Below are 27,453 nucleotides of genomic sequence, written 5' to 3'. Positions count from 1 at the left end.
TATATTACATTTTTGCCTGCACCTGCTTCTGACTCACCGCCCCATCATTACATGTGCGTTGAAGTCCACAAACAAAGGGGAAAGGTGTGGACGTGTGAGTCTGCGTCCACCTCCCACCTCACCGGTGCCACCAGACAAGAGGCCGGGAGGATGGGCGCAGGATCAATGGCCCGCTCCTCCGTATCATATAGTCAGGACAGTGTGTCTGCCTTAGTGTTCTGGGAGCCTGGTCTATAGGAGATGGTGAACCTAAATCGGGTGAAAGACATGGCCCACCTTGCCTGACGAGGGTTCAGTCTCCTCTCTGCCCGAATGTACTCTAGATTACGGTGGTCAGTCCAGATGAGAAAAGGGTATTGAGCCCCATCAAGCCAATGTCTCCACACCTTCAGGGCCCTGACGACATCCAGCAGCTCCCGATCCCCCATGTCATAGCTTCGCTGGCGTACCCGAGCGCTGTGAGAGCACGTCTCCAATCCCAGCCTAGGACGCGTCCACCTCCACTATGAATGCCAAAGAGGGATTCGGATGCGCTAGCACGGGGCCCGAGGTGAAAAGAGCCTTCAGGTGACCAAAAGCCCTGTCCGCCTCAGCCGACCACCCCAAATGCACCGGCCCCCCCTTCAGCAGTGACGTAATGGGAGCAGCCACCTGCCCAAAACCCCGGATAAACCTCCGGGACGTAGTTGGAAAACCGCTGCACCTCCTTTACCGTGGTTGGAGTCGGCCAATTACACACGGCTGCAATGCGGTCACACTCCATCACCAACCCTGATGTGGAAATGCGATACCCAAGGAAGGAGACGGCCTGTTGAAGAACAAGCATTTCTCAGCCTTGACGTACAGGTCATGCTCCAACAGTCACCCATGTACCTTGTGCACCAGAGACACATGCTATTTTCCCGTGTAGCGTGAAATGACTCAATCTCCGTGGCAATGAGAGGTAGCGGGTACCCCACCGTGATGAAATTTAGACCTCTATAGTCAATGCACGGAAGCAGGCTTCCCTCCTTTTTTTCACAAAAAAGAAACTCGAGGAGGCAGGTGATATGGAGGGCCGAATGTACCCCTGCCCCAGAGATTCAGATATGTATGTCTCCATAGCCACCGTCTCCTCCTGTGACAGTGTATACACGTGAATCCTGGGAAGTGCAGCGCCTACCAGGAGATTTATCGCACAATCCCCTTGTCGATGAGGTGGTAATTGGGTCGCCCTCTTTTTACAGAAGGCGATAGCCAAATCGGCCTATTCTGAGGGAATGCGCACTGTGGAGACTTGGTCTGGACTCTCCACCGTCGTAGCACTGATGGAAACTCCTACACACCTGCCTGAGCACTCCTCTGACCACCCCTTGAGAGCCCTCTGTTGCCACGAAATCCTGGGGTTGTGACCGACCAACCAGGGGATCCCCAGCACCACTGAAAATGCAGGAGAATCAATGAGGAAGAGACTAATTCTCTCCTCATGACCCTCCTGCGTAACCATGCCCAGTGGAGCCGTGGCCTCCCTGACTAGCCCTGACCCTAATGGTTGGCTATCTAAGGCGTGCACTGGGAAGGGTTTGTCATGCTGAACAAGGGGGATCCCTAACCTATGCGCTAAACTGTGGTCAATAAAATTCCCTGCCGTGCCTGAATCTACTAGCGCCTTATGCCGGGAAATTCAAGGTCGGAACCATCCAGGGTGGTGATGCTAGTCGGGCATGCGGGTGCAGGCAGCGATCGGTTGAAAAGCATGCATTTGGTTTTACTCGCGTTTAAGAGCAGTTGGAGGCCACGGAAGGAGTGCTGTATAGCATTGAAGCTCGTTTGGAGGTTAGATAGCACAGTGTCCAATGACGGGCCGAAAGTATATAGAATGGTGTCGTCTGCGTAGAGGTGGATCAGGGAATCGCCCGCAGCAAGAGCAACATCATTGATATATACAGAGAAAAGAGTCGGCCCGAGAATTGAACCCTGTGGCACCCCCATAGAGACTGCCAGAGGACCGGACAGCATGCCCTCCGATTTGACACACTGAACTCAATCTGCAAAGTAATTGGTGAACCAGGCAAGGCAGTCATCCGAAAAACCGAGGCTATTGAGTCTGCCGATAAGAATATGGTGATTGACAGAGTCGAAAGCCTTGGCGAGGTCGATGAAGACGGCTGCACAGTACTGTCTTTTATCGATGGCGGTTATGATATCGTTTAGTACCTTGAGTGTGGCTGAGGTGCACCCGTGACCGGCTCGGAAACCAGATTGCACAGCGGAGAAGGTACGGTGGGATTCGAGATGGTCAGTGACCTGTTTGTTGACTTGGCTTTCAAAGACCTTAGATAGGCAGGGCAGGATGGATATAGGTCTATAACAGTTTGGGTCCAGGGTGTCTCCCCTTTGAAGAGGGGGTGACTGCGGCAGCTTTCAATCCTTGGGGATCTCAGACGATATGAAAGAGAGGTTGAACAGGCTGGTAATAGGGGTTGCGACAATGGCGGCAGATAGTTTCAGAAATAGAGGGTCCAGATTGTCAAGCCCAGCTGATTTGTACGGGTCCAGGTTTTGCAGCTCTTTCAGAACATCTGCTATCTGGATTTGGGTAAAGGAGAAACTGGAGAGGCTTGGGTGAGGAGCTGCGGGGGGGGCGGAGCTGTTGGCCGAGGTTGGAGTAGCCAGGCGGAAGGCATGGCCAGCCGGTGAGAAGTGCTTATTGAAGTTTTCGATAATCATGGATTTATCGGTGGAGACCGTGTTACCTAGCCTCAGTGCAGTGGGCAGCTGGGAGGAGGTGCTCTTGTTCTCCATGGACTTCACAGTGTCCCAGAACTTTTTGGAGTTGGAGCTACAGGATGCAAACTTCTGCCTGAAGAAGCTGGCCTTAGCTTTCCTGACTGACTGCGTGTATTGGTTCCTGACTTCCCTGAACAGTTGCATATCACGGGGGCTATTCGATGCTATTGCAGTCCGCCACAGGATGTTTTTGTGCTGGTCGAGGGCAGTCAGGTCTGGAGTGAACCAAGGGCTGTATCTGTTCTTGGTTCTGCATTTTTTGAACAGAGCATGCTTATCTAAAATGGTGAGGAAGTTACTTTTAAAGAATGACCAGGCATCCTCAACTGACCGGATGAGGTCAATGTCCTTCCAGGATACCCGGGCCAGGTCGATTAGAAAGGCCTGCTCACAGAAGTGTTTTAGGGAGCGTTTGACAGTGATGAGGGGTGGTCGTTTGACTGCGGCTCCGTGGCGGATACAGGCAATGAGGCAGTGATCGCTGAGATCCTGGTTGAAGACAGCAGAGGTGTATTTGGAGGGCCAGTTGGTCAGGATAACGTCTATGAGGGTGCCCTTGTTTACAGAGTTAGGGTTGTACCTGGTGGGTTCCTTGATGATTTGAGTGAGATTGAGGGCATCTAGCTTAGATTGTAGGACTGCCGGGGTGTTAAGCATATCCCAGTTTAGGTCACCTAACAGAACAAACTCTGAAGCTAGATGGGGGGCGATCAATTCACAAATGGTGTCCAGGGCACAGCTGGGAGCTGAGGGTGGTCGGTAGCAGGCGGCAACAGTGAGAGACTTATTTCTGGAGAGAGTAATTTTCAAGATTATTAGTTCAAACTGTTTGGGTATGGACCTGGAAAGTATGACATTACTTTGCAGGCTATCTCTGCAGTAGACTGCGACTCCACCCCCTTTGGCAGTTCTATTTTGACGGAAGATGTTATAGTTGGGTATGGAAATCTCTGAATTTTTGGTGGCCTTCCTGAGCCAGGATTCAGACATGACAAGGACATCGGGGTTAGCAGAGTGTGCTAAAGCAGTGAGTAAAACAAACTTAGGGAGGAGGCTTCTGATGTTGACATGCATAAAACCAAGGCTTTTTCGATCACAGAAGTCAACAAATGAGGGTACCTGGGGACATGCAGGGCCTGGGTTTACCTCCACATCACCCGCGGAACAGAGAAGGAGTAGTATGAGGGTGCGGCTAAAGGCTATCAAAACTGGTCGCCTAGAGCGTTGGGGGCAGAGGATAAGAGGAGCAGGTTTCTGGGCATGGTAGAATATATTCAGGGCATAATGCGCAGACAGGGGTATGGTGGGGTGCGGGTACAGCGGAGGTAAGCCCAGGCACTGGGTGATGATGAGAGAGGTTGTATCTCTGGACATGCTGGTTGTAATGGGTGAGGTCACCGCATGTGTGGGAGGTGGGACAAAGGAGGTAACAGGGGTATGCAGAGTGGATCTAGGGGCTCCATTGTGAACTAAAACAATGATAACTAACCTGAACAACAGTATACAAGGCATATTGACATTTGGGAGAGACATACAGCGAGGCATACAGTAATCACAGGTGTTGAATTGGGAAAGCTAGCTAAAAACAGTAGGCGAGGCTAATCAGCTAGCACAACAAACAGCAGGTAAAATGGCATTGACTAGGCAACTGGGCCGACAGATAAAACAAACAAGCAGAATGGAGTACCGTGATTAATGGACAGTCCAGCGTGCGTCAGCTATGTAGCCAAGAGATCAGTGTCCAGGGGGCAGAGGTGGATGGGCAGGGAAGCTGGACTGGCGAGTGTTATCCAGGTTTAAAAAAAAAAAATAACAATGACTAAATAGCTTGTAGCTAGTTAGCTGGTTAGCGTCTGGAGGTTCTTGAGTGAGTCATAAAAATAAAATAAAAATTAAAAGTAATAGCGATTCCGTATTACAGTGGGTGAGGCAGGTTTCCGGAAGGTATAAACAAAATAAAAATCAAAAAGAGATAGAAAGTAAATGGGTTCAGAGAGTGTTTGGGACGCGGTGATTCAGACGGTTAGCAGGCCTGTGCTAACAAGCTAACAGTTCGTAGGCCCGGGCTAGACAAGGTAGCAGTTAGCGGACCGGAGCTAGACAAGCTAGCCGTTAGCAGGCCGAATTAGCAAGCAGGGAGATAGCGAGGGCTAGAGAGTTAAACTTTGGGGGACGTCGCGATGGGGTGAGTCTGTTTATTCCTCTTCATGCGGTGACATCGACAGACCGGTCGTGGGCCCGGGTAATTGTAGCCCAGGAGTATGCTACAGGTGCTCTCGTACGCTAGGTGAGCTGGAGACACAGCGTTTCAGAAAGCTCGCGGGCCTTGGCCAGCAGATGGATCTTTGGCGATGTCGCAACGGAAAAGCCTGTTGAAACCACCTCGGACGATTATGTCGGCGGACCAGTCGTGATGGATCGGCGGGGCTCCGTGTCGGCAGTAAAGGGTCCAGGCCAATTGGCAAAAGAGGTATTGTTGGACCTCTTCGGCTAGTCGGGAGATGGGGCTTAGCTCGAGGTTAGCTCAAGGCTAACTGGTGCTTGCTTTGGGACAGAGACGTTAGCCAGGAGTAGCCACTCGGATTGCAGCTAGCTAGTTGCGATGATCCGGTGTAAAGGTTCAGAGCTCGCGGTAGGAATCCGGAGATGTGGTAGAGAAAAAGCAGTCTGATATGCTCTGGGTTGATGTCGCGCTGGTGTCCTTGTTAGCTTTGAAGACCGCTAGCAGTGGCTAACTGAGTACTAGCTAGTAGCTAGTTAGCTGGCTAGCTTCTGATGGGGTTTCCTATTCTAAAGTATAGAAAAAGCAGATCCGTACCACATTGGGTGATGCGGGTTGCAGGAGAGTAGATTCAGCCTATAGTTGGAAAGTGAGATTAAAATATGTACAAAATATATACAGAAAAAAAACGAGGAAAACTATATTTACACCAGACAGGACGGGACGGGACAAGACAAAACACACGTCCGACTGCTACGCCATCTTGGATATATGAGTGACAGTCATGCAGTATGCTGTAATAGAAATAAGACCATGCGCATATAAAAAAAAAATCCTCCCATCATAAATGGCACTGATGTAATTGCACAACAATTCTTATTGCAATCGCGGGAACACACTTTTGAAATCAGGTTAGGCAAATGTATGTTTTAAACAGTTTTGGCCTTGGTACGTCTTAAGGATCCACCCCCTTTTTAAAATGTTCACCTAAAATGACATACCCAAATCTAACTGTGTCAAGGCTTTCTTCCTCCTCTTCTGAGGAGGAGTAGTAGGAAGGATCGGAGGACCAAAATGCAGCGTGGTATGTATTCATAATTTAATTTAATGAGAATGAATACAGAATACAAAAGGAACAAGAGAAACAAAATGAAAACGGAAACAGTCCCGAATGGTGCAAACACTGAAACGGAAAATAATCACCCACGAAACACAGGTGGGAAAAGGCTACCTAAGTATGATTCTCAATCAGAGACAACTAACGACACCTGCCTCTGATTGAGAACCATACCAGGCCAAACAAAAAAAAAACACATAGAAAAAGGAGCATAGACAACCCACCCAACTCACGCCCTGACCATGCTAAAACAAAGACATAACAAAAGAACTCAAGGTCAGAACGTGACAAACTGCCTGTAACTCAGACCCTACAGCAAGGATATGCATATTCTTTGTTCCATATGAAAGGAAACACGTTGAAGTTTGTGGAAATGTGAAAGGAATGTAGGAGAATATAACACAATAGATCTGGTAAAAGATAACACAAAGAAAAACCCCCCGTTATTTTGTACCTTCATCTTTGAAATACAAGAGAAAGGCCATAATGTATTATTCCAGCCCAGCTGCTATTTACATTTTGGCCACAAGATGGCAGCAGTGTATGTGCAAAGTTTAAGACTGAGCCAATGAACCATTGCATCTCTGTTCGAAATTTTGTATCAGGACTTGCCAAATGTGCCTAATTTGTTTATTAATAACTTTTCATGTTCAAAACTGTGCATTCTCTTCAAACAATAGCATGGTATTATTTCACTCTAATAGCTACTGTAAATTGGACAGTGCAGTTAGATTAACAAGAATTTAAGCGTTCTGTCAGATATGTTTATGTCCTGGGAAATTTTCTTGTTACTTACGTCATTTGTTGTTGCATGATGTCATGCTAATTGTATTAGACTGCGTTAGCTCAACCGTCCCGTGGATGGGACACCGATCCCGAAGAAGTTTTAACCACATTATATGTAAATCAAATAAAATTGTATTTGTCACATGTGGCGAATACAACAACCTTACCGTGAAATGCTTATATTTCAGGTGTAGACCTTACCTTACCATTTACATTTAAATGTAAATGTAAATGTAAATGTAAAATACAGTATTTTAGTCATGGTTTATGCAATATAACTACTGCTGTACATTTTCTATTCATATACTGTCCATACTGTCTATATAATTTTAAATATATATTTATATTCCGTACTCTGACATTGCTCATTCTGATATTTCTTCATGTCTTTATTTAAAATGTTGGGATTATTGTTGTGTTTTGCTAGGTGTTATTACCACAGATAGAACAATGAGACAGATATTTCACAGACAACGATGAGACAGCCTATAGGGAGGAGGTCAGAGACCTGATCGTGTGGTGCAAGGACAACAACCTCTCCCTCAACATGATCAAGACAAAGGAGATGATTGTGGACGACAGGAAAAGGAGTGTCACGTGTGCTCCCTCTCCAGCCTCTAGGTCACCAGGCTGCTAATTATTGCGCCACACCTGTTACGCGTGATTCGTGTTTCTTGTTTGGTTCATGTTTGTTTATTTATTAAATGTATTCACTCCCTGAACTTGCTTCTCGACTCTCAGCATACATCTTTACAGAATAACTCCTCACCAAAGGGAAGCATCAGGGAGTGTTTTTTGTTTTGTTTTTGTGTTGGAGGTGATGTCGGGTCCGGGTGTCAGTACCAGAGCTACAACGGAGGCCTCAGCCGGTTTGTCCGACTCCCATGCTTCGGCGGGTTCGACGGGTTCCCCTGCCTTAGCTGGCTCGACAGGTTTCCTTACCTCAGCGGGATCGACAGGCTCCCAACCCTCAGCGGGTTTGATAGGCTCCCATGCCTCAGCTGGCTCGACAGGCTTCCATGCCTCAGCGGGCTCGATAGGCTCCAATGCCTCAGCTGGGTGAACAGGTTCCCGTGCCTCGGCCAAAGCAACCGGGAGTAGCCGGTTAGTCAGGTTTCTGCGCCTCAGCGGAGGCGATCAGTCCACTCCTGATCCCCGGGATTGTCCATTTGGTTGGTGTCCTGCGGCTGGAGCTGCGCGCTGGGGAGGGAGAACTGTCACATATGCTCTCTCTCCGGCGCTCTAGGTCGCCATGCTCCCGCTCCTCAGCCGGATCGACAGGTTTCCACGCCTCAGCAGAGGTGACCAGTCCACTCCTGATCCTCGGGATCGTCATTTTGGTCGCTGTCCTGCGGCTAGTGCCGTGTGTCGGGGAGGGGAGTACTGTCACGTGTGCTCCCTCTCCGGCCTCTAGGTCACCAGGCTGCTAATTATTGCGCCACACCTGTTACGCGTGATTCGTGTTTCTTGTTTGGTTCATGTTTGTTTATTTATTAAATGTATTCACTCCCTGAACTTGCTTCTCGACTCTCAGCATACATCTTTACAGAATAACTCCTCACCAAAGGGAAGCATCAGGGAGTGTTTTTTGTTTTGTTTTTGTGTTGGAGGTGATGTCGGGTCCGGGTGTCAGTACCAGAGCTACAACGGAGGCCTCAGCCGGTTTGTCCGACTCCCATGCTTCGGCGGGTTCGACGGGTTCCCCTGCCTTAGCTGGCTCGACAGGTTTCCTTACCTCAGCGGGATCGACAGGCTCCCAACCCTCAGCGGGTTTGATAGGCTCCCATGCCTCAGCTGGCTCGACAGGCTTCCATGCCTCAGCGGGCTCGATAGGCTCCAATGCCTCAGCTGGGTGAACAGGTTCCCGTGCCTCGGCCAAAGCAACCGGGGAGTAGCCGGTTAGTCAGGTTTCTGCGCCTCAGCGGAGGCGATCAGTCCACTCCTGATCCCCGGGATTGTCCATTTGGTTGGTGTCCTGCGGCTGGAGCTGCGCGCTGGGGAGGGAGAACTGTCACATATGCTCTCTCTCCGGCGCTCTAGGTCGCCATGCTCCCGCTCCTCAGCCGGATCGACAGGTTTCCACGCCTCAGCAGAGGTGACCAGTCCACTCCTGATCCTCGGGATCGTCATTTTGGTCGCTGTCCTGCGGCTAGTGCCGTGTGTCGGGGAGGGGAGTACTGTCACGTGTGCTCCCTCTCCGGCCTCTAGGTCACCTGGCTGTTTATTATTGTGCACACCTGTCATGCGCATCAGCGCCTAATGACAATCACCTGGACTCCATCACCTCCTTGTTCACCTGCACTATTTATGTCACTCCCTTTGGTTCCTTCCCCAGGTGTTATTGTTTCTGTTTCTGTTTCATGTCGGTGCGCTATTCATGTTTCTTGTTTAGTTCATGTTCGTTTATTTATTAAATGTATTCACTTCCTGAACTTGCTTCCCGACTCTCAGCGTACATCGTTAGAGGAGGACCGAGCACTACCCCATTCTCATCGACGGGGCTGTTGTGGAGCAGGTTGAGAGCTTCAAGTTCTTTGGCGTCCACATCACCAACAAAATAACATGGTCCAAGCACACCAAGACAGTCATGAAGAGGGCAAAACCTATTCCCCCTCAGGAGACTGAAAAGATTTGGCATGGGTCCTCAAATCCTCAAAAGGTTTTACAGCTACACCATCGAGAGCATCCTGACGGATTGCATCACTGCCTGGTATGGCAACTGCTCTGCCTCCGACCACAAGGCATTACAGAGGATAGTGCGTACAGCCCAGTACATCACCGGGGCCACGCTTCCTGCCATCCAGGACCTCTATACCAGGAGGTGTCAGATGAAGGCCCTAAAAATGGTCAAAGACTCCAGCCACCCTATTCATACACTGTTCTCTCTGCTACCTCGGTCAAAGTCTCGGTTAAAGAGGCTCCAAAATAGCTTTTACAGTTGTGGCCAAAAGTTTTGAGAATGACACAAATATTAATTTCCACAAAGTCTGCTGCTTCAGTGTCTTTAAATATTTTTTGTCAGATGTTACTATGGAATACCGAAGTATAATTACAAGCATTTCATAAGTGTAAACATATTTTATTGACAATTACATGAAGTTGATGCAAAGAGTCAATATTTACAGTCTTAACCCTTCTTTTTCAAGACCTCTGCAATCCGCCCTGGCATGCTGTCAATTAACTTCTGGGTCACATCCTGGCTGATGGCAGCCCGTTCATGCATAATCAATGCTTGGAGTTTGTCAGAATTTGTGGGTTTTTGTTAGTCCACCCTTGAGGATTGACCACAAGTTCTCAATGGGATTAAGGTCTGGGGAGTTTCCTGGCCATGGACCCAAAATATCGAATTTTTGTTCCCCGAGACACTTAGTTATCACTTTTGCCTTATGGCAAGGTGCTCCATCATGCTGGAAAAGGCATTGTTAGTCACCAAACTGTTCCTGGATGGTTGGGAGAAGTTGCTCTCGGAGGATGTGTTGGTACCATTCTTTATTCATGGCTGTGTTCTTAGGAAACATTGTGAGTGAGCCCACTCCCTTGGCTGAGAAGCAACCCCACACATGAATGGTCTTAGGATACTTTACTGTTGGCATGACACAGGACTAATGGTAGCACTCACCTTGTCTTCTCCAGACAAGCTTTTTACGGATGCCCCAAACTATCGGAAAGGGGAAAATTACTTAACCCAGTCCTCAGCAGTCCAATCCCTGTACCTTTTGCAGAATATCAGTCTGTCCCTGATGTTTTTCCTGGAGAGAAATGGCTTCTTTTGCTACCCTTCTTGACACCAGGCCATCCTCCAAAAGTCTTTGCCTCACTGTGCGTGCAAATGACCTCACACCTGCCTGCTGCCATTCCTGAGCAAGCTCTGTACTGGTGGTGCCCCGATCCCGCACCTGAATCACTGACATGATGTCAGCTGGTCCTTTTGTGGCAGGGCTGAAATGCAGTGGAATTTTGGGGGGGATTCAGTTCATTTGCATGGCAAAGAGGGACTTTTCAATTAATTGCAATTCATCTGATCACTCTTCATAACATTCTGGAGTATATGCAAACTGCTATCATACAAACTGAGGCAGCAGACTTTGTGAAAATTAATATTTGTGTCATTCTCAAAACTTTTGGCCACGACTGTACACCCAAGCCGTAAGACTCCTGAACAGCTAATCAAATTGGCTACCCAATTGCAATACCCCCCTGCAAACTAAATTCTGTAACAGACAGAATGGACTGCATTGTTTAGAAGGAGTGCAAGGGCGAATTGAGTTATTGCACACGAGCAATTCACAGAGTCGGAGTTCTCTAACGTTAATATGCAAATGAATGCTTGAATGCGCCAATAGAATCTCACTAGCTCGTACTTGGCTCGGCTCACCTCCTTGCTTGTTCTGACCACTATGATTACTTTGCTCCCATTGGAAACGACAGGCTCTGTCTATATGGGGTTAGTTATACAAATATTTGTTATTACTGCACTGTTGGAGGTAGAAACACAAGTATTTCGCCACACCTGTGATAACATCTGAGATCTGTGTATGTGAACAATAAACTATTTGATTAGAATTTTCTAGAGGCGCTCACCGTCCGGCTGACTGTGCTCACATTACTATTGGTAAATGTAGGCCTATGTGCATTGGTTAGAGTCAGTGGAGGAGCAGTGTAGTGCAGTACTCCACACAAGCATTAACCACAAATAAAGCTTACCTACATTTGAAATCTATAGATACCTATAGAACATACACCCACATAGAACCTTTTTGATGCCCTTGTATTAGATTTAGTGTTCTCCAGTTTTTGTCAACCTCATTCAGAGAGAGGGTATACAGTATGTTGCTTATTTTGGCTCTGTGGCCAGCCTGCCTCTTGGGTCTGAAGTTGTCTTGAGGTCAGGATTCTAACATGATTGAGTTGAGTGGCTGGAGCTACAGTACTACTGTAAGTGAATCTGGTTGCCATCGTGACTGACTTCGTCTGAGAGGGAGGATGAAATTCATTCAGTTGAGTGACACCACCTGACTACTGAGTCACATGTGTTATGTGGGAAATACACAACAGATCCAGACGCTCACTAACTAACTTATGTAAGCCCTTTTAACCAACTATAGGGGGGGGGGTTAGAACTTACTCAATGACCATGCATGTGGTTTTGACTGACAAACATACATAAAAAGTTGGTCAGAAAAAAGAGAAAGGGAAATTAGTAACATTTGGCTTTAATCTAAAAATGAATATTCAAATATAAGATGGCTGCTCTGCTCTAATTGTCACAAACACTCTAATTGTCACAAATGCTGCAAATTGCCCTTTATGTTCTGTACTATACCATCTGAGCTATACAATACATTTTGTGATGAAGCGTGCTGTGTCTCCCCCAGCTACTGCCTATACAACCCTAAAACGAATGAGGCACATTAGGTAAAGTGATTGAGTCTGAGCTTGGCATGTTTAAATGCTGCTCACTGGTGGAACTAAGGGAGAGATACTTTCTTTCCATTGATCCGCCCGCACGGCTACCCAGCTGTGATTTAACCACTTTCAATCTGTGCGTGGCTCCCCCACCGTCAGCCTTATTTCATCAGGTTGCCCCCGTCTGCCATGGGAATCCACTAACACCACTCACTACAATAAAGCTGCCCTTGCCAGTCACGAGGCTGGCAGCAGAGAGGATCTGAAGGGGCCCGTCATTGTTTACCTGGACATGCGGTGGTGGTGGTGGTGGTGGTGGGGGTGGGGGTGGGAGGTGACATTTACTCATCAGGGCAGAGTGGTTGGTGTGAGTGGTCATCTTTATGCACACAGTGTTTACCTGGCTGGGGCACAGCTGCAGAGGAGATTACTCATCACTTTACCTGCTGTGTGGGTGGGAGAGTTACACATTATATTCAAGGGAAGGGTGAATGAGCTGTTAATACACAGGGGTATTGTTGCTTAACATATTGTATGCTTGCTTTACCAGACTGCTTTGATGCAGCATAGTGAAACTGGGAGAAACCATGACTCCATGGGTTAAGATGACATGCTATCAGGCTAAGTTTATCTTCACCTTAGGCTGCCCAGCCTACTCTGTAATAAGCGATGCCCTCTCTGGGCTCATTAATATGGAATATTTAACACTTGCCCACTTTGGAAGCCCATTTGAGAGAATCACACTCCAAAAAGCATCTTGGCTGATTATAACAAAAACAATATTTTACAGGATAATTAAATGTGTCGAGAAAGAAAATGGATGTATGCAATATAATATAAGGAAAATGCCTCTGCGTTTTCACTGATAGGTGCAGCAACATTTCTGTTTTAAGGAGAGAAAATACTCTCATTTGCCTCAGGGACATTCAAACTATGAACAGTTAGTATTTATTTTCCTGTCTTTACTTGATTGATTAAGTTTGAAAGGGAACCGTATTAGAGGCTGAGAAGAAGATTAACATGACAGCACTTTGTAGTTGAATTCAGTTTTGGGCGTTCTTTCTGAGTCATGCCTGGGGATGGCCTTAAGTGTACTGTAAAGTACAAAATGACACGTCATTGTTTTTTTTTAGAAATGCAGGTGTGTATGTAGCCCATATTCAGCACACATGAGCAACAAGGGAAATATAAAATGGAAAATAATGTCATTTAATATTGAATAAGTAAAGTACACATGGCTACAGTAAGTACTTTAATTAAGTTAAATATCCAATCTCGAGCAGAACAATATCTACATGAGAGCTACATGAATACTGTATTAGTCAATGTCATATGCGATAACCACTCAAATGCAATCATTAAACATGAATTCATAATGATCTATTTTCAATAATTGAGGATATTCATTGTGTGCATAATGAGGTACTCTTAAGTAACATATCTTTGAGGATGATGGCATGTCTGCTGGTGGACCTTCCTCTAGTCTAGACGCTGCGTTATTATTTGAGTTAGAGATCAGGGGTAACCATGAGGAGGAATTCATTATCCAAGCCTTAACTGGACAGTCATGATCATGCCATTGGCTTGCAGTCTAAAGGGAGATCCTAAAGGGAGATCCTAAAGGGAGATCCTAAAGGGAGATCCTAAAGGGAGATCCTAAAGGGAGATCCATGGTATGGCAACCAAACGAATGTGAACAGAAGGGCATAAATCCGTAAGGTGGAGCTTGGTATTCTCAAGGATAAAGCTTATGAAAATAGACATGTCTCCATCACAACACTGATGCTGCCTGCTGTCACTCACAGCCAAAACGTATTTCTCTCCTTCAAATCACATTTGGGTTTAATACCCGCAATTCCATTTCATGCCAATGACTCACTCATCCTCCTTCTGAGTCTGAGGGTACTGTATGTTTAGTTCTTCTGTGGCCCCATGGTTTAAGAGCAGGGAAGTGTGATTTACTGTAAGTTATTCGCAGTGAGGCTCAGCCCATCCAGCTAACATTACAGTCACAACCACTCCAATGGAAGACTCTGGGTTGAATGATATAAAATCAGCTGAAAAATCAAACATTTAAGAGTCTTCTATGATAATAGAACACAGTTGAGTTCACATTGCCCCACAACATTATGTAGATCACATTTACAAATTGATGTTTTTAAGAAAATAAATTGAGCTCTTGCCTTGTTTTGAGGAGGTATACAGCATTGGTATCTAGGTTGTTCTATTAACTGAGCATCTAAATAGCCTCAATAGTTTAATGAACATGCGTTCTTATGACTCAAGCTCACCATGGCTACAGATTTAAATACTCTTCTGCTCTTAGCATTGACACAATATGGACAGTGGGTTGATTTGATTGCCATGACAGGCAATCATGCCATAGAACAGAAATAACTTTCAGTGAATTTACATAAACATAATCTATCTACATTCTCTGCTTAAGGGGTGATGATGTAAGGTCTGTTTTGTTCTACTCTGGGAGAAAACACAGAGATGTTGAAGTGTATTGATGAGAACATTGAGTGCAGAATTTATACTTGGTTTTGAAACATTTAACTGTGGGATAAGTCCTTCTATGCAGGGATATATAATAATTGCTAAATGCCTTTTTCAAGGGCTTCATTATTTTCCACTCTTTTCAAGTTTAAAAGCATTTATTCCTGAAGACATGAATGGTGTGGCCATCGCAGGCAGCAGAGTCCTCCTGCTCCTCAGTAAAATAGGGAAATGTTTCACTCACTAAATAAAGCACATTGCCATGAGTGCACTGGCAGATTCTTCATGAGGCTTTCAACTAGAGAATATGTTTAATGGCAAGCTATATGATGTACTAAACATGCCCTCAATTCATCTCTCTTGTGCCACAGCCCTCCATGATTCTCTTTTCAGAGATAACAATAATACACATTTTAATGTACTGTGTCTGCTGTTGGAAATCTTTTCTCGTATTGAAACCAAACTGAAAAACAGTAGACCACTTGAGCAACCTGTGAAGCAGAACTAAAGATGTCCCTTCCCTTCCCTTTTATTCATTTTTTTAGGAATCATTGGCGCTTCAGGAGTAACAAGCATTCATCATCACATTGGGACTGAGAGCAGGAGAGTGGCAGGAGTGCCATATGTACATAACATGGAGGATGTAACAAGAGACTTCTCCAGAGCCTAGTGCCCTGCAGGATTTGCACGGACAGGGAGGCAAAGATGAGGCAGGACAACAAGAACAAACACAGGTCAATGCACTGGGCGACTGTGTCCATCCACCACCAGTGAAATCCAGGGGCCTTCTACTAACCCTGGCTAAACCGACAACATAGGCAACACAAACCCAAGGCCGTCCCCTGTCTGCCCTGGTAAGTAATAAAATATTTTTTTTATGATCAACAATTTGTATGATCAACAATTTTATAATGAGCTTCAGAAACTGTTTTGGGAGTTCATTTTGCAGTGATGTAGTCTCCCAGTGCTGTAGACTTACTGACCCTGTCGCTAGGCCTGGGTGACTCTTCTGATGTCATCGGAGTGCAGCTGGATCCTCTATTTGAGTGATGAACAAGGTCTAGTAAAAGGGTGAATGAACTGATGTAATGGACTCACTGAGGTGTACCACAGCCTGGATATGGGTCCAATAATACAATTGTTTAACTTCTGGCCTCCCTCCAGGGAGAGGTTGACCACAGCTGGATATAGTGCAGTGATAATGATCTATGGAGACATGCAGGGGGGGAGGCCTGTCTGAATATGGCAGATTGAGAGGAAGGCCTGTCTGAATATGGCAGATTAAGAGGAAGGCCTGTCTGAATATGGCAGATTGAGAGGAAGGCCTGTCTGAATATGGCAGGTTGAGAGGAAGGCCTGTCTGAATATGGCAGATTGAGAGGAAGGCCTGTCTGAATATGGCAGATTGAGAGGAAGGCCTTTCTGAATATGGCAGATTCAAATCAAATCCAAATCAAATCAAATGTATTTATATAGCCCTTCGTACATCAGCTGATATCTCAAAGTGCTGTACAGAAACCCAGCCTAAAACCCCAAACAGCAAGCAATGCAGGTGTAGAAGCACGGTGGCTAGGAAAAACTCCATAGAAAGGCCAAAACCTAGATTGAGAGGAAGGCCTGTTTGAATATGGCAGATTGAGAGGAAGGCCTGTCTGAATATGGCAGATTAAGAGGAAGGCCTGTCTGAATATGGCAGATTGAGAGGAAGGCCTGTCTGAATATGGCAGATTAAGAGGAAGGCCTGTCTGAATATGGCAGATTGAGAGGAAGGCCTGTCTGAATATGGCAGATTAAGAGGAAGGCCTGTCTGAATATGGCAGATTGAGAGGAAGGCCTGTCTGAATATGGCAGATTGAGAGGAAGGCCTGTCTGAATATGGCAGATTGAGAGGAAGGCCTGTCTGAATATGGCAGATTGAGAGGAAGGCCTGTCTGAATATGGCAGATTGAGAGGAAGGCCTGTCTGAATATAGCAGATTGGAATCGTGACTCACTCATTCTGCCAACAGGCTGTAACATTAAATGTCTGTAATTCCAATGTCATAAAAAAATCTATATTTGCTAGTCTTAAATGCCATCTTTATGGCCAAAAGCCAAATACACATCGCTGTGCTGCTTTGTTGGGTTGGGTTGGGTTGGGTTTGTTGGGTTGGTGAAAGAGAAGAGTCGAGTCATTAGGAGAAGAGAGTAAGTGGTGCCACTGGACAGTACAATCATGTGTTTCTTCACGCTCCAAGTGTTAAGAACTGGAGCAAATAGAACTTGTGTTTGCTGTAGCCAGATCAAACATTTTTATCAACCATTGCTGCAGAATATTAAATGTTGTCTTGTATTCTGTTTGTATTTTTTGTATCTTTGAGCTGTGTCCACAAAGTGTTGATCTTGATATGTGAGATAAATAATGAGCAGGGGTCTTATGAGACAGATCAAATCAAGGGCCTTAATATGTGAGATATATAATCAACAGTAGTAATGCATTGCAATTATATGTCCATTCCACTAAAGTGCAGTTGAATGATGACAGCAGTGAATAGTGAATGTGCTCCACTTTGGAGAGCGAAGCTGAGAGGTGTCTTTCAGAGTGTCTCAGGAACACTTCTGGCTCTCAGCCATTTGACCAGATGTTCTCATTAGCACTTTCTTCTAACCTCTTAGGGAGAGAGGAGGCTGGCACATTTACAGTCCTCTCGCTCAGCTGCCAATAAACTATAAGAACCTAGAATCAGCCCTGTATTTTTACCATTAGAATACAAGGCCATTCAATATAGTCTACACAGAAGTTCATGAACTGAATAATAATCCTCAATGAATAACACTAACCACATTATCAGAATAGGGCTATACAGTATATTGACTCTGTTAATTTGTTTGATGATTTAATTATTACCTGACATATAATTAGTGTTTGATGAGGTGGGTAATAAACATGACACGACTAATGGAATGTCATGAACATAGGGCTTTAATTTGCTTAATCATGTGATGAGGTTTGAGTAATGATTGGGTTTATTGTGCATAAAGGAGGTCAGCTCCTCTCTTATTGGGTGAGCCACCGCTCTTTCTGGTGCAATGTATTTATCTTACCAATCAGTTCCCATGGAGATAGCATCAGAGCCTAACAATTGTCAATCATCTTCAGGGCGGGCTTGCACTGTCAGACTGTCTTTGTGAGCCTTCCTCTACAGTGTGAAGGAGAGAGATGGAAAGAGACCAAGGACACATAATAATATTTGGATGCCATACGTTATGGTTGTTGACAAGGCCCAGTATTATGGATGCAGGCATGTTCAACTTTAGTCACCCATGGGATTTCATCCCTGGCTGAATTTGATTTGAAGGAGAGCCATGGTTCTGATTGGAGAGCCTTACAGATGTTTAGGGTCACTTCACCAGTTCTACCAGCGTAATCAGGAGATTAACTGCTATTTCTCATCCCTGGAAAGAGAAATGGCTCTGAGGTGACTTCCTGGCTCCAAGCCGACTTTTCCCAAAGAGGAGCGATTATCGTCTGTTCCTGAAAGTGCTATAATTCTCTATGTTTTACAATCCAGAACCCCTTCACTACATACATCCTGTTATTGGAGTAATAGGGGGTCTAAAAGCTTTGACTTTTACCTTGCCTTTAGTCTGTTGTGATAGTCACATCCCATCATGACCCTGGCTAGCGTTGTTGATCTGGATTCATCTTTCAAAGTGCTTTCTTGTTTTCCCTAGCAACTCCCACATAGTCATGGACAAGTGTGGATTTGGCTCAGTGGAGAAAGGGACAGAGCCCCAGGGAATGTTCTGCTTTACACAGCACTGTAGTGCTATGATGGTCGGCATAGTCAACCAGCCGTGAATATTATGACATTTGAATAATGCCAGTCAAGGTTCATTTCCATGCCCATGTCTAAAGCTCCTTCTTCTTTAAAAAAATATTTTCATACTTCAAAGCTGACATTCGGAAAAAGCCTCTATCGCTCATGTTAAACCTCAAAGAGTGTAGTTGATACATTATTTATGTCGTATCAAATACATATGCAATGCATACAACATGATCAGCGGCAATTTTAGCATGTAAATCTTGGTGGTGCAAAAAAAAAGAAGTAAAATGTGGGAAGCCACTACACAACAGTAAACAATACATTAATTGCATTATAACGGTGACAAACTGTGCCCACAAACTGTTAGGGCCTATATAAAGCTGTCCTAACAGCAGAGTCCCAACACCTTACCACTGCTACACCTGGCAACGAAAGTTTATTTAGCCTCATTTACTGCCTTTAAAAAAACGTCTGACTTGCTTTAATAAATGTGGTTTATACTGACAATTTAGATGTACAAACTATGGCGTAAGGGGGATGACAAGCATACAGTATAAGAGGCAATCCGTAATTTCAAGTAAGACATTAATGAGCGAGCTAGGACGGACGTAGTCAATATGACTATTTGTTCAGCACTTTTGAAATGTACAGGGACAGAATTCAGAACATGAGCCGCTAATTAAAGGGGGCATATAAGCAGACAATGAAAGCTCTTACAATATTTGATGATTACATTTCTCAGAAACAGGTCAGGGAAACAAGTCAGAACAGTAGGCAAAATTAAGGGGTGAAAATAAACCAAATTATTAGGGTGAGGCACATCGACTACTAACAGCTTACTACATAACATACACTTAGTATTACTTTCTTAGCTACAGTATACATATCTCCCTGGCATACTACATTATTTAGGCAGCAGCATACAAGACATTTTTGGACTCACCTTGTTGTGCTGTGTTCATTTGAACAGGAAGGTGGCGCAGTGGTCCTTTGTAGGCAAATGTTGTCATCAAACTTTGTCATTAAAGTCTGGCATTCTCTGGATTTATGGTGCTTTCAAGACATTTGGGAACTCTGGAAAAAAAGGTTGAATCTCGAAAGAGTTCCTGATTTACAATTCCGAGTTGGATGAAAGTTCAAAACGTATTTTCCCCGAGTTCCCAATTGTCTTGAACTTACTAAAGTCAGATTTTGTAGTTCCGAGATAAGAGTTGTTTTGAGCGCGGCACAAGTCATGCTTCATTGACAGCATGGCCAGTGTTGAATGTTTATAATTTTAAACTAGGAAAAGAGACCCTTCATTTTAGACTTGGGACCCTACAGCCACTCCACTGAATAGCAGGCTAATGATTTCCTTGCAATGCTTACAGTTTGCCACTGATTCCTTCCAAAGCATTCATCGTTGAATTTGCGATTTCCAACTGGTTGTGTAATGTTTATGTCCAATGGCCGATGAGCACTGATACGTTTTATCTATAATTTCTCTTAATTATTTATCTTCATATGACAAGGATTAAAAATGATTTGCCAATAGATTGTCGACTTGATTCATGATGATGACTGCTAGCTAATATTTTGAAAGTATGACGTTGACATGTATGGCAGTATCCAATGAGGCTTGAATTTTTGAGCTCTACCCTTTCGAGCTCTACCCTTAGACTTGGCGGTGATGTAGTGTCCCCATGAGTGACAGAACACTGGGCCGATCATTGCGCAACACTCCATATTTTCTGCTGGCTTGCCCCACCACCACAGAAAGCACTGAACTAGGCTCAAACACCTGCATTTTGGACCTCCTTTACTCAAGACAACATTTATTAACTCAATTATATATATATATATATATATATATTTACATTATTTGCAAACTGATATGTGACACATATTAATGCCAAAATAACATGCAAAACAAGCAAGCCCCCTCCCCCAAAATATATATATTTTTTTATTTTGGGGCAAAAAATAGCCCCACCTGCCATGAATGACGGGTCGCTACTGAACATGATACACTATAAACTAACATCTTTGAATACTGGAATATACCGGTACATGTGACTTGGGACATGGTTTTAAGTAATTTAATCATTGTGAAAATCAATAAAAGATGTCTCTGTGGAACACAATCATGAGATCAATATTTCACAAGATGTTCTTAATTGCAGTGTTGAATCATCACTTCTGCCCCATGCAGCTCCTCCATACAACAACAACCATAGGTCTCGGAACAGTGATGAGAACACGGGGATTGATGTGACCTCCCATTTACAATTTCAGCCCAACGAGAGAAAAATTATGAGCATTAACCTTACGTGTGGAATGATCTACAATACACTTTCAAAATGGTGGAATTGGTGCCTCTACGGCATTTCAGATGGTTGTTAGGGGACATTGTTACTGAAGAATGTGTCTGTTTTATATGATTGTTTCGTTGTTTATAATAATGTGTATTTTATTGTATTTTGATGTGTATTGTGGTGCTATACCGTCCTCAGCTGGGAAAGAGACCATGGTCTCAGCATTGACTCCCTGTCAAATTAAAGGTTAAATAAAAACTATGTCATGTGGCCAGGCAGAAAGGATGGTTGGCAGGGCCTGTAATGCAGCCTGCCGTTGAGTCATGCTAATAGGAACAGCCCTAGCAGATCTTCCCCAACGGTCTCCTATGTAGATCAGTGGGACTGGTCTCCATAGCAACAGTGGCAGATGGAACACAGCTACACCTCAGCAGAGATAGAGAGCAGAGAGTGGCTGGGGTCCTCTTGGAGCGAGGGGATGTGCTCACTGCTACTGCTGCTTTCTGTACCTCTTCTCTACCACCACCCACACTGGAGGCAGGCAAGCCACTCTCACTGTAACACAGAGAACAGGGACACAATTTTATTAATCTTTCTCTTCACTCTTTATGTGAATTTGAGGAGATAGATACTACACTCCGAGCACAGTCGTGTTTCTTGCTAAGGTGTTGGGTGGAGGTTATGTTTGTGTTTAAGATTAAGGAAGCTGACAGCTACCATATGATACTTTACGCTCTAGGACAATGAAACAAGTGGACAATAATCCATTGTAAATTCTTAAAGCCATGCACTGGACCGACATCTGGATTGGTCTTCAGCCGGTGGTGATACATTTAGCTTGTAGTAAGGTTGATACACTCACCAGATAAACTGGGTCATCATGGCAGTAATCTGTTTCTTGCCTGTTCATTTACAGGCCAATAACCATCTGTGCTTTGGTATGATGAGACCTTGAGACCTGAGCAACACTGCAACAGAGAGTGTCCACTCCAGGCTCAAAGAAGCCCACTATGGGAGCTGACTGACTGTGTATCTATGGAGACTCAGTGATACTGAACGTCCAGGCCTGGACACTGTAACTTCATGTCAGAACCCTGCCTAGGCATGCCACTCAAACCCTGGCATGAGCTGATACACAGGCAGGCACAGCTAGCTGTGGGTCTCCATGGACGTGTTTTGGACTACATGAGATTTTCCTAGCATATGACATATAAAACATTTTATACTGAACATAATCCTTTACTGAGAATTGACATGTAGGAAATGAAACACACGTTATAGTGAAATTAGTAATAGAACAGAGGAAGCTTGACTCATGCCTCATGCCTCTTCACTGAAAGGTGTTATTGTGACCCCGATTGAAGCCGTTGGACTGGGCTTTCTATCTCACCATCCTCTTGTTGTCTTGACATCTCCACTGGCTTCGTGCCAGACCTGTCCGTGTGGCAGTGCTGAAGCTGGCACAGCCTGTGATGTACAGTACCACTGACAACCTTTCCCTATCAGAGCTCTGCCACTCAGGCCTGGTTTAATTATGCCAACATGGCATGCTCTGACGCAGACTGTGCCTGTTACTGTGCTGCTTCCAAAAGGAGGGCACCTCTAGGCAGCATTTCTGTGGTCCTGCATGGCTCAGTTGGTAGAGGATGGTGTTTGCAACACCAGGGTTGTGGTTCAATTAGCATGGGGAAAATAACAGAAATGTAATGCACAATTTCTCTGGATAAAGTGTCTGCTAAGTAACTCAAATGCAATTTCCAGTATAATGTATACTAAGAGTAACCAATTAATCAATTAAAAAGGAAAGGGAAAGGGAAAGGGAAAGGGAAAGGGAAAGGGAAAGGGAAAGGGAAAGGGAAAGGGAAAGGGAAAGGGAAAGGGAGAGGGAAGGGAAAGGGAAAGGGAGAGGGAGAGGGAGAGGGAAAGGGAAAGGGAAAGGGAAAGGGAAAGGGAAAGGGAAAGGGAAAGGGAAAGGGAAAGGCGGTAGCCCGTTCCTGTAGGTTCATGCTCTACAACATCCGCAGAGTACGACCCTGCCTCACACAGGAAGCGGCGCAGGTCCTAATCCAGGCACTTGTCATCTCCCGTCTGGATTACTGCAACTCGCTGTTGGCTGGGCTCCCTGCCTGTGCCATTAAACCCCTACAACTCATCCAGAACGCCGCAGCCCGTCTGGTGTTCAACCTTCCCAAGTTCTCTCACGTCACCCCGCTCCTCCGCTCTCTCCACTGGCTTCCAGTTGAAGCTCGCATCCGCTACAAGACCATGGTGCTTGCCTACGGAGCTGTGAGGGGAACGGCACCTCAGTACCTTCAGGCTCTGATCAGTCCCTACACCCAAACAAGGGCACTGCGTTCATCCACCTCTGGCCTGCTCGCCTCCCTACCACTGAGGAAGTACAGTTCCCGCTCAGCCCAGTCAAAACTGTTCGCTGCTCTGGCTCCCCAATGGTGGAACACACTCCCTCACGACGCCAGGACAGCGGAGTCAATCACCACCTTCCGGAGACACCTGAAACCCCACCTCTTTAAGGAATACCTAGGATAGGATAAAGTAACCCCCCCCCCCCCTTAAAAGATTTAGATGCACTATTGTAAAGTGGCTGTTCCACTGGATGTCATAAGGTGAATGCACCAATTTGTAAGTCGCTCTGGATAAGAGCGTCTGCTAAATGACTTAAATGTAAATGTAAAAATGTAATTATCTTTTTGAAAACATTTCTAATGTTTATATGTCCTCCAGACAGTGCTAACACATGGTAATCATTGAAGCTTAGCATGGTGGAGCTTTGTGTTTTTGGTTAAAGAGATGACATGCGATGCGTTTGGCAGCTGTGTAGCCTGGTACCCTCTAATCCAGGCCTGGGCAACTCTAGTCCTCGGGAGCCTGATTGGTGTCACACTTTTGGCCCAGCCCCAGCTAACACACCTGACGCCAATAATCAACTACTCATGATCTTCAGTTAAAAATGAAATCATTTTTAAATCAGGTGTATTTGCTAGGGATGGGGGAAAAGTGAGACAACAATCAGGCCCCTGAGGACTAGAGTTGCCCAGGCCTGCTCTAATCTATGTGATGTTCTTGAGGCTGCATGGCTTCCTGCTGTATGGCAGCCCCCACATTCTGTCTGTCATAGGCTGGCTGAGTTATAGTATCAGGCTCTGGAGGCGGACACACACACAACCCATCCCTGAAGAAAATGACAGAAATACTCTGCATACACAAACAGACATCACAAACAAGAACGCTATGAAATGTATTTGGGGGCACAGGCAAGTGGATTCGGGTATTTGCGTGAGAGCTTCCAGTTTAGGATCCAGTGCTTAATGTAATCACACCACTGCTCACACTCTGCTGGTTAATGACATGGAGCTAAAACAACATAGTTCTTATAACCTTGGCAAATTTTGACTGGATGTTCTATTCTACCATTTTGATTCCTTTCTTCCCAGAGCCACTCTCAGTTTTTTAATGTATATTTCATGAAATTCTTCCATGTTATCCACAGCTTGCTTTCTTTGCATGATGTTTGTTAGGCCTTTGCAGGCCATCGGATAGCTCCCTGCACTCCTCTGTAAAGTACTGTGTCTGCAGATGGCATAATGAAGTAACGCTCCCCCAGCACAAGTGTCACTTCTCTGGGTAGCGTTCATAAACACTGCACTCAATAGCCTCTGCTCAATGTCTGATGACCTTGCTGCTGCTGCTCAGCCAAATGCTGTTTTATTCCTTGGGAAAGAGGAGACAAAGCAGAATAAACTAAATATAACTGCCCGTTCCAATATAAATATTTCATATGATACGCATATGGAGCCTAAAAGATGATAAATGCTGCATCTGAATAGGAATCATGCCTTATCATTAAACAATAGCAACAGACCAATAAGAGTGGGTCTCATCGGAATACTCCAGAGATGGATCTTGGAATACTTAAAGGGTTTTCTTGCCAAAAGGAATTGTTATGCCAGACAGACAATGAGATTAATTAGAAGAATGACTTAAACAACAGAGATTAGTGAAGACACAAGCCTCGCTAATATATTTCCACGTATACACAACCGTTCAGCCTTACGCGCCCTGTAACAGCTGCAGGAGGACATGAGGAGGAGCACCACAGCAGAACATGTTCTATCCAGATTTAAAACCCACTGGTTGAGAATTTTGTACACCCTCACCTATTACTCACAAGGCATCAGGGAGACACAAGGAAACGGTGCTGTTAATGTTTCAGCTTTTAGTGAGTATCTTCCCACTTAACCCCCTAGCTCCCTGCTTCATTCCCCTCCCTTAATAAATCAATTTCCTACTCTAACGTGTGTAGACCAAGAGGAACCATTTAAACCATATAAACCGCGTTGATTCTCTGTGTCATTATTTGTCTTAGCTGGAGCATCCTGCCAGGCCTAGCTCTGAATCCATCTGTCCACTTCCTCTTCAGGTATTTGATCTGTCTCCACCGGGCGAGCTACAGGATGGGGTTTCCATGGCAACAGAGAGCCCATAGGGAAACCAAGTGGTGAGGATGTGCAAGGCTGAGATTTCTCCAGTGCAGATGTAGAACTGATGTGCAGTATGGGGAAGAGCAATCCCCACTGAGAAATGAAGCAGATTAAGATTAAAAAGTGGTTAGTTTTGTTGATTTAGCTTCATACTATACAAACACAGCAATAAGAACACCTGTATGTACTCATTATTTAACTCCAAATCTCCTTTAAACACACAGTCCCTATTTGTGGTAATTTATTTAAAGATTTATGGTAGGAAACACAGCATGGTGTATTCAATAATTCCTATATTTTCCTATACTAGTCTCGCTTTGTTTTCTATATTTTGAAAATACAAATCAAATCAAAGTGTATTTGTCACGTGCGCCAAATACAACAGACCTTACAGTGAAATGCTTACTTGCAGGCTCTAACCAACAGTGCAAAAAAGGTGTTAGGTGAACAATAGGTAAGTAAAAGAAATAAAACAACAGTAAAAAGACAGGCTATATACAGTAGCGAGGGTATTAAAGTAGCGAGGCTACATACAGACATCGGTTAGTCAGGCTGATTGAGGTAGTATGTACATTTAAATATGGTTAAAGTGACTATGCATATATGATGAACTGAGAGTAGCAGTAGCGTAAAAGAGTGGGGCACCACTTTTCCTGGATATATGATCAGAACCCATTTTCCTCAGATACACTCTGAGTGTGTCAAACGCCGCTGGTGGCATGTACAGTAGGCGACATTGATGTGGTGAAAAATGTTTTTGACTTCAATGGAACCAGTGAGGATTTGATATGCTTAACCGGGGCTGCAGCACCCACACATATATTATACATATATTATACATGCCCCCGACAATGTGGTCGATTCCAGTCCCGTCGTATTCCCAGGATGTAATCTTCATGTGCAGGGAGGGGACTCTGTGGGAGGTTGTTTAAGGCTGGAGGAGCCAGGGTTCAGGGATCAATGAGTGATAGATGGTTGAGAGACCTCAGTGTCCTGTGACTACAGTGTCCAGCTAGGCCACTTCACTGCTCTATACCACTGGCCCTGTCCCTGTCCTTTTGGGTCTAAGGCACTCATTATGCTAGAGAAGGCCGCCATTGCACACATTCTGAGTGTGTGTGTGTTCAGTTGTGTAAGCTCTTTTTGGAGTTTTAATGATTTGTTAGTGGATTTGTGCTCACGCTGGCATTACTTCTCGTTTTATTTTCTAAGGAAGCTCTCTTTGGCATTCATTTGTTCTTCTAGCTTACCTGTGACTCACAAGCTATTATTCCTATTTTCCAGGGATATCACCTATCCCTTCTACACCTTTACCTTTAAACAGGTCAACATTCACAAGGCCGCAGTGCCAGACGGATTACCAGGACATGTACTCCGAGCATATCTCAGTCTGTAATACCAACATGTTTCAAGCAGACCACCGTAGTCCCTGTGCTCAATAACACTAAGGTAACCTGCCAAAATGACTATCGACCCGTAGCACTCACTTCTGTAGCCGTGAAGTGCTTTGAGACGCTGGTCATGGCTCACATCAACGCCATTATCCCAGAAACCCTAGGCCCACTCCAATTTGCATACCGCCCCAACAGATCCACAGATAACACAATCTCTATTGCACTCCACACTGCCCTTTCACACCTGGACTAAAGGAACACCTATGTGAGAAAGCTATTCATTGACTACAGCTCAGCGTTCAACACTATATTAAACGATGGACCATGGGACTAAACACCTCCCTCTGCAACTGCATCCTGGACTTCCTGACAGGCCGCCCCAGGTGGTAAGGGTAGGTAACAACACATCCGCCACGCTGATCCTCAACACGGGGGCCCCTCAGGTGTTCCGTGCTCAGTCCTCTCCTGTACTCCCCGTTCACTCATGACTGCACCGCCAAGCACGACTCCAACACCATCATTAAGTTTGCTGATGACACAACAGTGGTAGGCCTGATCACAGACAACAATGAGACAGCCTATAGGGAGGAGGTCAGAGGCCTGACCGTGTGATGCAAGGACAACAAACTCTCCCTCAATGTGGTCAAGACAAAGGAGATGATT

The 27,453-nt window shown here is 45.1% G+C and overlaps 1 protein-coding gene across 1 annotated transcript in view; it reads left to right on the top strand.

Moving 5' to 3' along the window:
- lrrc7 (leucine rich repeat containing 7) overlaps window positions 1-27,453 on the top strand; it is a 170,348-nt gene that overhangs the window by 33,378 nt on the left and 109,517 nt on the right. Inside the window, exon 2 of the mRNA XM_035781639.1 lies at window positions 15,344-15,652. The gene's annotated coding sequence lies outside the window, so the exon portion shown is untranslated. The remainder of the gene's footprint in view (window positions 1-15,343; window positions 15,653-27,453) is intronic.

Source organism: Oncorhynchus keta, chromosome 1, assembly GCF_023373465.1.
Source record: "Oncorhynchus keta strain PuntledgeMale-10-30-2019 chromosome 1, Oket_V2, whole genome shotgun sequence".
Classification (NCBI taxonomy): domain Eukaryota; kingdom Metazoa; phylum Chordata; class Actinopteri; order Salmoniformes; family Salmonidae; genus Oncorhynchus; species Oncorhynchus keta.
This window is presented reverse-complemented; position numbering and strand designations above follow the sequence as displayed.